Below are 10,871 nucleotides of genomic sequence, written 5' to 3'. Positions count from 1 at the left end.
TGGAGAAGTTAATAAAAATAAGGGCATTTTGGTAATTGACTAAGGGACACTGATGGAATTTCATAAAAAGTGTAAGGGAAAAATGGGATTCTATAAATAATAATATGTTATATCAAGAATTGAAGAATGAAACCCTAGCCATTCTTCATCCATTTTCACGCCACCTTCACCTTCAAATCCTCTCAATTTCTTCAATTCTTCTTCAAGGAAAATTCATAGATTTTGGGTACTTTTTAGTGGATTTTCAATCCCAAGCATCCTTAGGTAAGATCCTTACACCTAGAAGTAAGTTTTAATTTTTAAAGTGTTGAATTTTGATGATGTGTGTTCATAGAATTTAAGAGAAAGAGAGTTGGTTCAAAGAAGATTTTTAAAGTGTTGGATTGCTCACATATAAGGTAAGTAAATCCTACCCTAAGTATGATTTAAGTAATATTGCGTAGAGAATTCCTTTTATACATATATATGTGTTTTATATGAAGAATTGTTGATGGATTTGGTGTTGAATGATGATTAGAACTTATCCATGAGAAGTAGTATTGGTATATTTGATATTTGATGTGAGATTGTGGTGTGCTGTCGTAGGCAACCAAGATTAAAAACCTCCCTAACCAAACTACTGAACTATAAATAGGGTAAGCAAGGGTCGATCCCACGAAGAGTGTCTAGCCGAATTTTCGATGATGTGAATAAGGCTAGGGGGGTTTTGAGCAAAACCGAAAACAATCTTAGCCAAAAACAAAAACAAAAACAATTCAATTCGAAATCAATTAATATAACGAAACTTGGTCTCAGTCAACATCCACCATCGGAATCTTACAACTGATCATTGATGTAAAATTAAATCAATTCATACCTGAATATTCACCGTTGGAACTATTTTCCTACCCCTCCTTAGTTGTAATTAATTAGGAAACAAGCGATCTTAATTAACCTTACTACTAAACAACCCTAGACAAGTGCTAAAGATTTAATCTAGTGGCAGCCTTAAGAACTAGAGAGATCGATGAAGCTAAACAACACAAACTCAAGCGGTTGCATTTAATTTAGTCGAGNAAAGCATAATCATATGAAAATAAAACAATAAATCACTTAACCCATTAAAATCCGAATTACAATCAAAACCCTAACCCAAAATGGGTTAGTTCATGGCTAAATCAACAACACAATTGAAAGAAACGAAACTATTAAAGTTCAACATAATGAAAATAAAAGAAAAGATAAGAAATCTCCCCAAAATGATGAATCGTCTGGTTTGAAATCGAATCTTAACCCTTGTTCAACCTCACAATTTCTCAAAATGAACTCTAAGAAAATGTAAAATGCTGCTCTAACCCTATTCGACCTCCCCTGGGAAAAGGCTAAGTGTTTTCTTTTATACCTCGCCCAAATTTCCCAGAAAAACACGCGCAACGTAAAACTGTGCATTTTACAAAACTGGAATTTACGACTGTCGCAGCGGCGAAGAAGAAATCTCGCCGCGGCGAAGAGAGAAGCAGACATGTTCGTGTCTGGCGTACTTCGCCGCGGCGAAGAATAAGTCTTCGCCAGGGCGAAGCTTCTTGAAAAGTTCTGGAATTACAGAACTACCACTCTGCTTGCATCTTCGTTTGATTCTTCGATCTTATGTTCTCTCCCTTGGAAGCGAGCTTCATAGTGCTTTATTCTGCTTCAGAACTCTCCCAACTTCTGAGATCCGCTTACTTCTAAGTTAAGAATTTCCAATTTTGTCCTTATTTGCTCAAAATGTCCATTTTAACCTAAAACACGAAATGTGAAGAATTAAGCAACAATTCAGGTTAAAATGAACTAGAAAGTACCTGAAATCTGACTAAAAAGTCTAATGAAAACGGTATAATCCACGTATTATCAAATATCCCCAAACTAAACATATGCTCGTCCCCAAGCATATGGTACAAAACTAAAGGGAATGAAACAACAACTATGAACAAAAACACGCAACACACACACATCAAAACTGAAAATGAACAAAAACCAGCAAGACTCATATTCAACAAACGAATTGCCTAGAAATTCCACAAGTCTCAAAAGTTGTTGAAAAATTATTATCAGGAAATGTTCAACACTCCAAGAAGTTATAAGCTATATCGACTATCTTTCTGAATCAGTCCACCAAGTAGGTGATCCCCAGTTCAATCCACATTCCAACTTCCCAGATTATTTTACGCAGAAATGTAAAGTTTATCAAATGCTGGCAGACTCCATAAGCCTAAATATCGAACTACTCTCCACTAATGAGGACTAGACAAAGATAAGAATCAAAAGGTCTTTAAAAGCTTGTAACGTTAGGCTCGGGTAGTGGGTTCCAAGAAAAAAGATAGGAATAACAAAGTAAGAAAACTCGGTTTTCCTAATGCATAAACTGACATCAAATCGACTCCACTTCTTCTTAACCACCAATTGAAATGTCCACTAATTCGCAACCATCAAACTTGTATTTTTCTTATTCCGGAAACCATAAATACGGGGGAATTCCGTTTAAGGTGTACGTGTCGTTGTTATACTAGAGGTTGCCAAGTACTGCCAGGTAGTTTTTAAGGCGGGTTCTGGTTTCCAGCCGATATACCCTTAAACTAGGCAAAAATGGTTTTTTTTTTTTTTTTAAAACAATAAAAAACAACAATTCAATTGAATTGAGGTGACTACCTCTTTTGTTTTTATTCCTCTTCTCCCAACTCCCATTTCTCTTCTCCCAACCCCCAAACTATTCGTTTGGCTTATTCGTACAACTCTTTCGTTTGCATTAGGACCGAATTCTCCTAAGGGTACGATAAAATGTTTAGGGTATAAGGATTGGACAATTTTGTTGTTTTCCAAGAAAAATGAAGCAATAAAATTTAAACAGCTCAAATGGGTGACTAGGGACAATTTCATTCATGGGTCGGCTAGAAAGCCTCAAACGTTTCGAAAAATGCCTAAATCATCTTCTCAACCATGTCTAATCTAGAATTTCGCCTCAAGCACTTCTCTACTAGGTTCTAGAGTCCACCAACATTATCAAACTTCACCTAACCACATAAAATGAATCTAAGCATGCCGAAATAAATGAAAATTGTGGCTAAACTACTCAACAAACCTCAATCAGAATCCAGTCAATAAGCATAAACTTGAAGCAATGCTTAACATTTCTCAACAATAAAAATGCAACAACCCTATTCTCATCATTGATTTATACAATTCATCATCAGCAAAAACAATCAAACTAAAGAAGAAAATTATTATTATTATTATTATTTTCGTTTAAGGTGTACGTGGTGTTGTTAAACCAGAGGTTGCCAAGTACTGCTAGGCAGTTTTTAAGGCGGGTTCTGGTTTCTAGCTAATATACCCTTAAACTAGGTTTTATTTCTATTTCCTACCCCCAAACTAAACATGACATTGTCCCCAATGTTCCATTACGCATAAATCAGGAATAGAAAATCAAAAAGAACAAAGGTATGAGAAAACTCCCAGGTCAATCCGTGAAGTGTCGCTCCACAATGCACACCCGGTCAATCCGTGAAGTGTCACTCCACAATGCACACCTGGTCTCAGACTTTTCATTACCCATAATCTGTTTAAACAATTGAAATTGTGGTGTCCCTTGTGTTAGCAAAATTTCACAAACTAACTTGAAAATATTACAACCTAATCTCGTCTTTGCAACAACTACAAATTAAAAGAAAACTAAAACAACTAAAAAAATTCTAAAACAAAAATAAAACTGAGTTTAATGTTTAAAACGAACAACAAAATTAAAAAAAAAAAACAAATAAACATAAAGACAAACAAAAGTAGGTGCTTCGGCTCATTCTTCTTCTTCCTCATCTTCTTCATCTTCCTCTTCTTCCTCGGAGCCCATCCACGCATTTGAGTCCCAGTCGGCCCATTGGTATGTTGAAGTGTCAACGTTGAGCTCTTTAAAGCTATTCTTCTGCATCTCATACATCATGTGGGTCTGCTCAATGAACCAATCTTGACGATTTACCATCCGTTGCATCATACCCATCATCTGCTGCACCATCTCTTTCTAAGTAGCTGTGGAGCTGGAGGATGTGGCAGGGCCTTGTGTGGTTCTCTACCGTTTCGTTCCTGCCCTTGGTTGATCAGCTTTCGGATGGTCAAGGTGCTTGTTATAATACTCTGAGTCTAAAACTGGGGCAGCATGAATACGGTGCTCGTCATCCTGAACCTCGACTCCAGCTCTAAGGCATAAGGTTGTGATAAGATGTGGGAAACCGTAACTTGTTCGCCCTGGTTTGGAGGCTAGCTTAATGCTATTCCAGATCATGTCTCCCACATCGATTCTCTTCCCTGTGGCAATAGAGTAAAGCAATACTGCCTTCTCGTGAGTAACTGTGCTGTAGTGCGATTTTGGCATCAATTTCGCACTGACAAAATATTGCCACAATCGAGCCATCGGTGTCAACTGAGTTCCCTTGAGAGTCTTCTTTTGTTTCTTCGATACTGCCCAATCTGCATCCGGTTTTGCAATAACCGGAAGGATGATACTATCCTCAAACCGTGATCTCTTAAACTGTACGTACTCATCCTGGAAAATTTCATTCAGGTTATAGAACTGGTTGATTACCCTTTCCGTAAATGGCACGTCAACCCCTTTTACAAAAACTGTACCTTCCTGACAATCCGGGAGATTGGCATAGAACTCCCTTACTAGCGGCTCTATAGCCGGTTGTGTAGGAGCACTCATAAACATCTCCCAACGTCTCCCTCTACTCCAGTCCAAGGACTGACTCGCGGTCAATCCGCGTTCAAGAATAATACCCTTGTCTTTTTGGATTGCCTTCTCATACCTTTTACAGGCTTCATCATTAACAAAACGGTTGTCAACATTCTTTCCTTCGGCCTTACCCTTACCCTTGTATGGATGCTTAATTTTGGCAGGCATTGTTCACAATTTAAGCTCACTCAAAAATTATATCCCAACAATTCAAACCTAGTTGTTCTACACAACCAGTTCAATCCTGCAAAAACAAACAACACTTCCAAAAATTTGCGCTTTACCCCCAAACTACAAAATTTTCAAATCCACACAAACACCTCAATTTTTCATAAACCCACACTCCTCACAATCACCCAAAGCACGAACTACTCTTCCTCTAACAAAATCAACGCTCAAAATCACCCAAATTCCACAACTCAATCGTAACAAAAATTTGCAGATCAACAATTAAAAACTTGAAATTGTGCGATAAAAAGCTTTGGGTATTCGAGATCTTACCAATATGAAAGAGTATTCGCCACCAATTGAACCAGAAACAGCCTAGATTGAAAAGCCCCAAATTTTTTATCCAAAAATTTTCGTGAAAATTGTTGTTGAAATGGGTTGTTTTGGTGTTTAGGAAGGTTAGGGAGTAAGAATTTTGGTTGGAAAAGCACTTGGAAGGCAAAAGATTGAATTTTGAAATATTTTCTCTCAAGTGAAAATGAAAAGTTGCGTGAAGAATGAAAAAGAAGAGTGGGTATTTATAGAAAAGTACCGTTGCCGCGGCGACGTTCTTCGTCCATGAACCCTAAAAAAAATACCCAGGTTTCGCCGCGGCGAAGAAAAATTCTTCGCCAGGGCGAAACCATACCGAGGCAACTCACCTCGGTGAAGAATTTTCTTCGCATCGGCGACAATGCCTTAGAAAATTTTCCAAAAATTTATCCTACTTTCTTCGCCGGGGCGAAAACTTCCAAGGGCTGACATTTTTGTTTTCGATTGCTTCACCGCGGCGAAGAAAACTTCTTCGCCCCAGCGAAGTCTAGAGCATTTTGTGTCCTTTCCTTCTCTGAAAATTTCACCTAAAACACCCAAAAACACACCAATCAAAAATCATTCAAAATCATCAAGAATTCAAACAAATTCAAACACAACGAAATGAAAAAAAAAATAATTAAAAACACTTGGGTTGTCTCCCAAGAAGCGCTTGTTTATAGTCGATAGCTCGACTCTCTCAATCCTTCAAGTTGGGATGTCAAGCCGGATTGGGATGGATTCGCAACTCATCATCCCAACTATGTAAGGCTTCAATCTCTGTCCATTTACTGTAAATGTGCCCTTTTCTTCATGTGACACTTCCACCGCTCCGTATGGGTGAATTCTTGTCACTGTGAATGGTCCGGACCATCTAGACTTCAGTTTTCTGGGAAAAAGCCTAAGTCTAGAATTGAACAACAACACCTTCTGCCCTACTTCAAAGTCCTTCTTCCGGATATGCTTGTCATGCGATCTTTTTGTCTTCTCCTTGTAAATCCGGGCATTCTCATATGCATCAAGACGAAACTCATCGAGTTCGTTCAAAGTCAACATCGTTTCTTCTCCAGCAGCTTTCAAGTCCATGTTTAGTTGCTTGACTGCCCAATATGCTTTATGCTCGAGTTCTACCAGCAAGTGGCATGCTTTCCCATAAACCATCCTAAATAGAGACATACCAATCAGAGTCTTAAAAGCGGTTCGGTATGCCCAAAGCGCATCATCCAGCTTCCATGACCAATCTTTCCTAGATGCATTAACTGTCTTTTCTAAAATCCCCTTAAGTTCTCTATTCGACAGTTCCACTTGCTCGCTCGTTTGCGGATGGTAAGGTGTTGCAACTCTATGTGTCACTCTATACCTACTCAACAGTGCATCCATTTGCCTATTGCAAAAGTGAGATCCTCCATCACTAATGATTGCCCGTGGTACCCCAAACCTTGAGAAAATATTCTTTCTCACAAACTTAATCACTACCCTAGCATCATTAGTCGGCAATGCAACTGCCTCAACCCACTTCGACACGTAATCCACTGCTACCAAGATATATGTGTTCCTAAAAGAACTTGAGAAGGGACCCATGAAATCAATCCCCCACACATCAAAAAGTTCAACCACCAGGATGTTGTTCAATGGCATCTCATCTCTTTTTGAAATATTACCCATCCGTTGACATTGGTCACACTCTTGAATCATCCGGAAGGAATCCTTAAAGAGGGTTGGCCAATAAAACCCCGATTGTAAAACCTTGGCTGCTGTCCTAGCTCCTCCAAAATGGCCACCTACTTCTTTCTCGTGACAATGCCATTGAATGCTTTCCACCTCCTCCTCCGGGACACATCTCCGTATCATTTGATCAGTACAATGTCTGTATAGAAAGGTTCTTCCCAAAAGTAGTACTTCAAATCTAAGAAGAATTTCCTCTTTTGTTGGTACGTCATACCACTTGGGAGCACCCTTGATGACAAATAGTTTGCAAAATCCACATACCATGGTGCTTCTTCCACTCTATTCAACTTCTCATCCGGAAATGTTTCTCCAATTGGCATTTCCTCCTCATTTCCCTTGATTGTCTCTCAATCCTCGACAAGTGATCAGCCACCACATTTTTCGACCCCTTCTTGTCTCGAATCTCTAACTCAAACTCCTGAAGTAGTAAAATCCATCTTATCAACCGAGGTTTTGCTTCTTGCTTTGCCAATAGGTGCCTGAGTGCTAAATGGTCAGTGTAGACGATCACCTTGGCACCTAACAAGTAAGAACGAAACTTGTCAAAAGCAAAAACTATAGCCAACAATTCTTTCTCAGTGGTAGTGTAATTCAATTGTGCATCAACGAGTGTTTTGCTAGCATACTGAATCACATGCAACACTTTGTTTTTCCTCGGTCCTAAAACTACCCCTAAAGCAAAATCACTAGCATCACACATCAATTCGAAGGGTAGTCCCCAATCAGGAACTGCAATAATAGGTGCAGATACTAATAATTTTTTTAGAGTTAGAAAGACATGCATGCAATCATCGTTAAAGTCAAAAACAACATCTTTATTTAACAAATTGCAAAGGGGTTTAGAAATCTTAGAAAAATCCTTTATGAAGCGTCTGTAAAACCTCGCATGCCCTAAGAAACTTCGGACTGCTTTGACATTTGATGGTGGTGGTAGCTTCTCAATCACTTCCGTCTTTGCTCAATCAACTTCTATTCCATCCTTGGAGATCCTATGCCCGAGCATTATTCCCTCTTGGACCATGAAGTGACACTTCTCCCAATTGAGCACCAAGTTCGTCTCCTTACATCGCTGCAAAACAAAAGAAAGATTAGTTAGACAGCTATCAAATGATGAACCAAAAACTGAGAAGTCATCCATGAAGACTTCTATAAACCGTTCCACCATGTCTCCAAAGATTGACATCATGCATCTTTGAAATGTTACTAGTGCATTGTATAACCCAAAAGGCATTCTTCGGTAAGCAAAGGTGCCGTAGGGGCAAGTGAAGGTAGTCTTCTCTTGATCCTCGGGAGCGATGGCAATCTGGTTATATCCTGAATACCCATCTAGGAAACAGTAATAGGCATGTCCTGCCAACCTCTCCAACATCTGATCAATAAAAGGTACTGGAAAATGATCCTTCCTTGTTGCCTCATTTAATTTACGGTAATCAATGCATACGCTCCAGCCCGTCACCGTCCTCATTGGTATCAACTCATTACTCTCATTCTTTACCACCGTGATACCTCCCTTCTTCAGAACCACTTGTACTGGGCTCACCCATTGCCTATCAGAAATAGGATAAATAATTCCCGCATCTAAGAGTTTCACCACCTCCTTTCTCACCACTTCCTTCATCGAAGGATTCAATCTCTGTTGTCGTTGCACCCTAGGCTTAAAAATCATCCTCCATGAGTATCTTATGCATGCAAAATGATGGCGAGATTCCTCTAATGTCCGAGATGGTCCATCCAATTGCTAGTTTATGTTCCCTCAACACCCTAATCAACTGCTCTTCCTCTAATGTACCCAACCCTGAACTAATCATCACCGGAAAAGTTTCTAAGTCTCCAAGATAAACATATTTGATGTGGGAAGGTAAAGGTTTCAATTCAAGCTTTGGAGGTTCTTCATTCTTTTCCTTCTCCTTCTCTTTGTCAAAATCAAACTCCTCAAATTCTACATCTTGACTCTCATCAATCGGTTGAAGTGCTTCTAACATCCTAGCACAATCATTACTTGCCATTTCTTCTACCTCTACTATTTTTGATTTGGCTATACACACTTCTAGAGGTAATTGTGGGGTGTTTTCTTCCATAGATTCCTCAACCAATTTGTCCACCACATCGACACTAAAACATGAATCCGTTTCAACCAGAAATTTCATCGCCTCGAAGACATTGAAAGTTACTGTTTCATCTTGAACTCTCAACAGTGACTTTCCTTCCTGCACATCAATAAGTGCTCTCCCCATGGCCAAGAATGGTCGGCCCAAAATCAGAGGAATTTCCTTATCCTCTTCCATGTCTAAAACCACAAAATCTGTTGGAAAAATTATCTTTCCCACCTTCACCAATACATCCTCTACTATCACCCTCGGGTGTTTTATTGACCTATCCACTAGTTGCAACGACATGGTCATTGGCTTTACTTCACCAATCCCTAATCTCCTGAAAACAGAAAAGGGCATCAAATTAATACTAGCTCCTAGATCACACAAACACGATCAAATGTAATATCTCCTATAATACAAGGAATAGTAAAACTCCCTGGATCTTTGAGCTTTGGAGGTAACTTCTTCTGGAGGATGGCACTACACTCCTCCGTGAGCATCATCGTTTCCTCATCGTCTAACTTCCTTTTGTTCGATAAGATTTCCTTAAGGAACTTCGCTTAGCTCGGCATCTGTTGCAATGCATCTGCAAAAGGAATGTTAATATGCAATTTTTTAAAAATGTCAATAAACTTTAAAAATTGCTTATCCTAATTCTTTTTCTTCAATCTCTGAGGAAAAGGTACGGGTGGGGTGTGATGTGCCAACTCTGGTGGTATCTCGGGGAATGGCAATTTCTCCTTCTTCTTTTGCCTTTCATCCTTTTTCTTTTTCTCTTCCTCCAATCCACTTGGTTTCTCTTCAGCAACAATCTCTTCATCAACTTCCTCATCCGAATCTTCCTTTCCAGTTTGCTCAACCTGCTTGGTATCTTGCTCTACCTCTTCCAAAACTATCCCACTTCTCAAAGTGATGGCATTTGCTTGCTCACGTGGGTTAGTCACCGTGTTGCTTGGTAAAGAACCTTGAGGTCTCTCATTTAGTTTCTCAGCCAACTGGCCCATCTGTACCTCAAGATTCCGAATGGATGCCCCTTGATTTCTAAAATTCGTCCTCGTCTCATTCATGAATCCCGTGGTCTCCTGCATAAATTTCCCAACCATATCTTCCAACTTCGTCACTCTTGGATCTACCAGTTGATTATTCACCCCTGGTTGGTTATTTGGAACTATCCTCTAGTTCCATTGATTATTTTGCTGGTTCTGATTTCCCCAAGCCAGATTTGGATGATTTCTCCACCCCGGATCGTATGTGTTGGAGTATGGGTTGTTTGGTTGTCTCTAATTTCCTACCAAGTAATTCACTTGCTCCGTTGATGAAGATGACGAAGCAAATGTGTTCCCAACTTGACACTCGCTGCTCACATGGTTTCCTGCACAAAAATCACAAGTTAGTTGAGGTGCTTGGATAGAGTTTACCTGTATAGTTCCCAACTGCTTCTAAAGTGCGGTGAGTTGGGCTGAGATGGCTGTTAAGGCATCAACTTCATGAAGACCCGAAGATTTCCTTGGTGTTGCTCTCTCATTTGGTCTTTGATAGTTGTTGCTTGCCAAAACCTCAAGCAACTCATAGGCCTCTTCTGGTGTCTTATTCTGCAAGGCCCCTCCTGAAGCTGCATCCACCATGGTTTGCACATTACCCATCAATCCATTGTAGAATGTTTGGACTTTTAGCCAAACTAGCAAGCCATGGTGTGGGCATTTCCTAATTAACTCCTTGTATCTCTCCCAAGCCTCATATAATGACTCAGACTCATCTTGTAGAAATGATGTGATATCATTTCTTAATTT

General features: G+C 39.5%; 1 non-coding gene across 1 annotated transcript; it reads left to right on the top strand.

Annotated features, from left to right (window-relative positions):
• Nucleotides 1-10,764: 10,764 nt before the first annotated feature.
• Nucleotides 10,765-10,871, top strand: LOC116115077. Its single transcript, XR_004125614.1, has one exon. It is a non-coding gene; the product is annotated as a small nucleolar RNA R71 (small nucleolar RNA).

This window comes from Pistacia vera, unplaced genomic scaffold, assembly GCF_008641045.1.
Source record: "Pistacia vera cultivar Batoury unplaced genomic scaffold, PisVer_v2 Contig73, whole genome shotgun sequence".
Taxonomy (NCBI): domain Eukaryota; kingdom Viridiplantae; phylum Streptophyta; class Magnoliopsida; order Sapindales; family Anacardiaceae; genus Pistacia; species Pistacia vera.
Note: the sequence above shows the minus strand (reverse complement) of the source record. Positions and strands in the feature narration are given on the sequence as shown.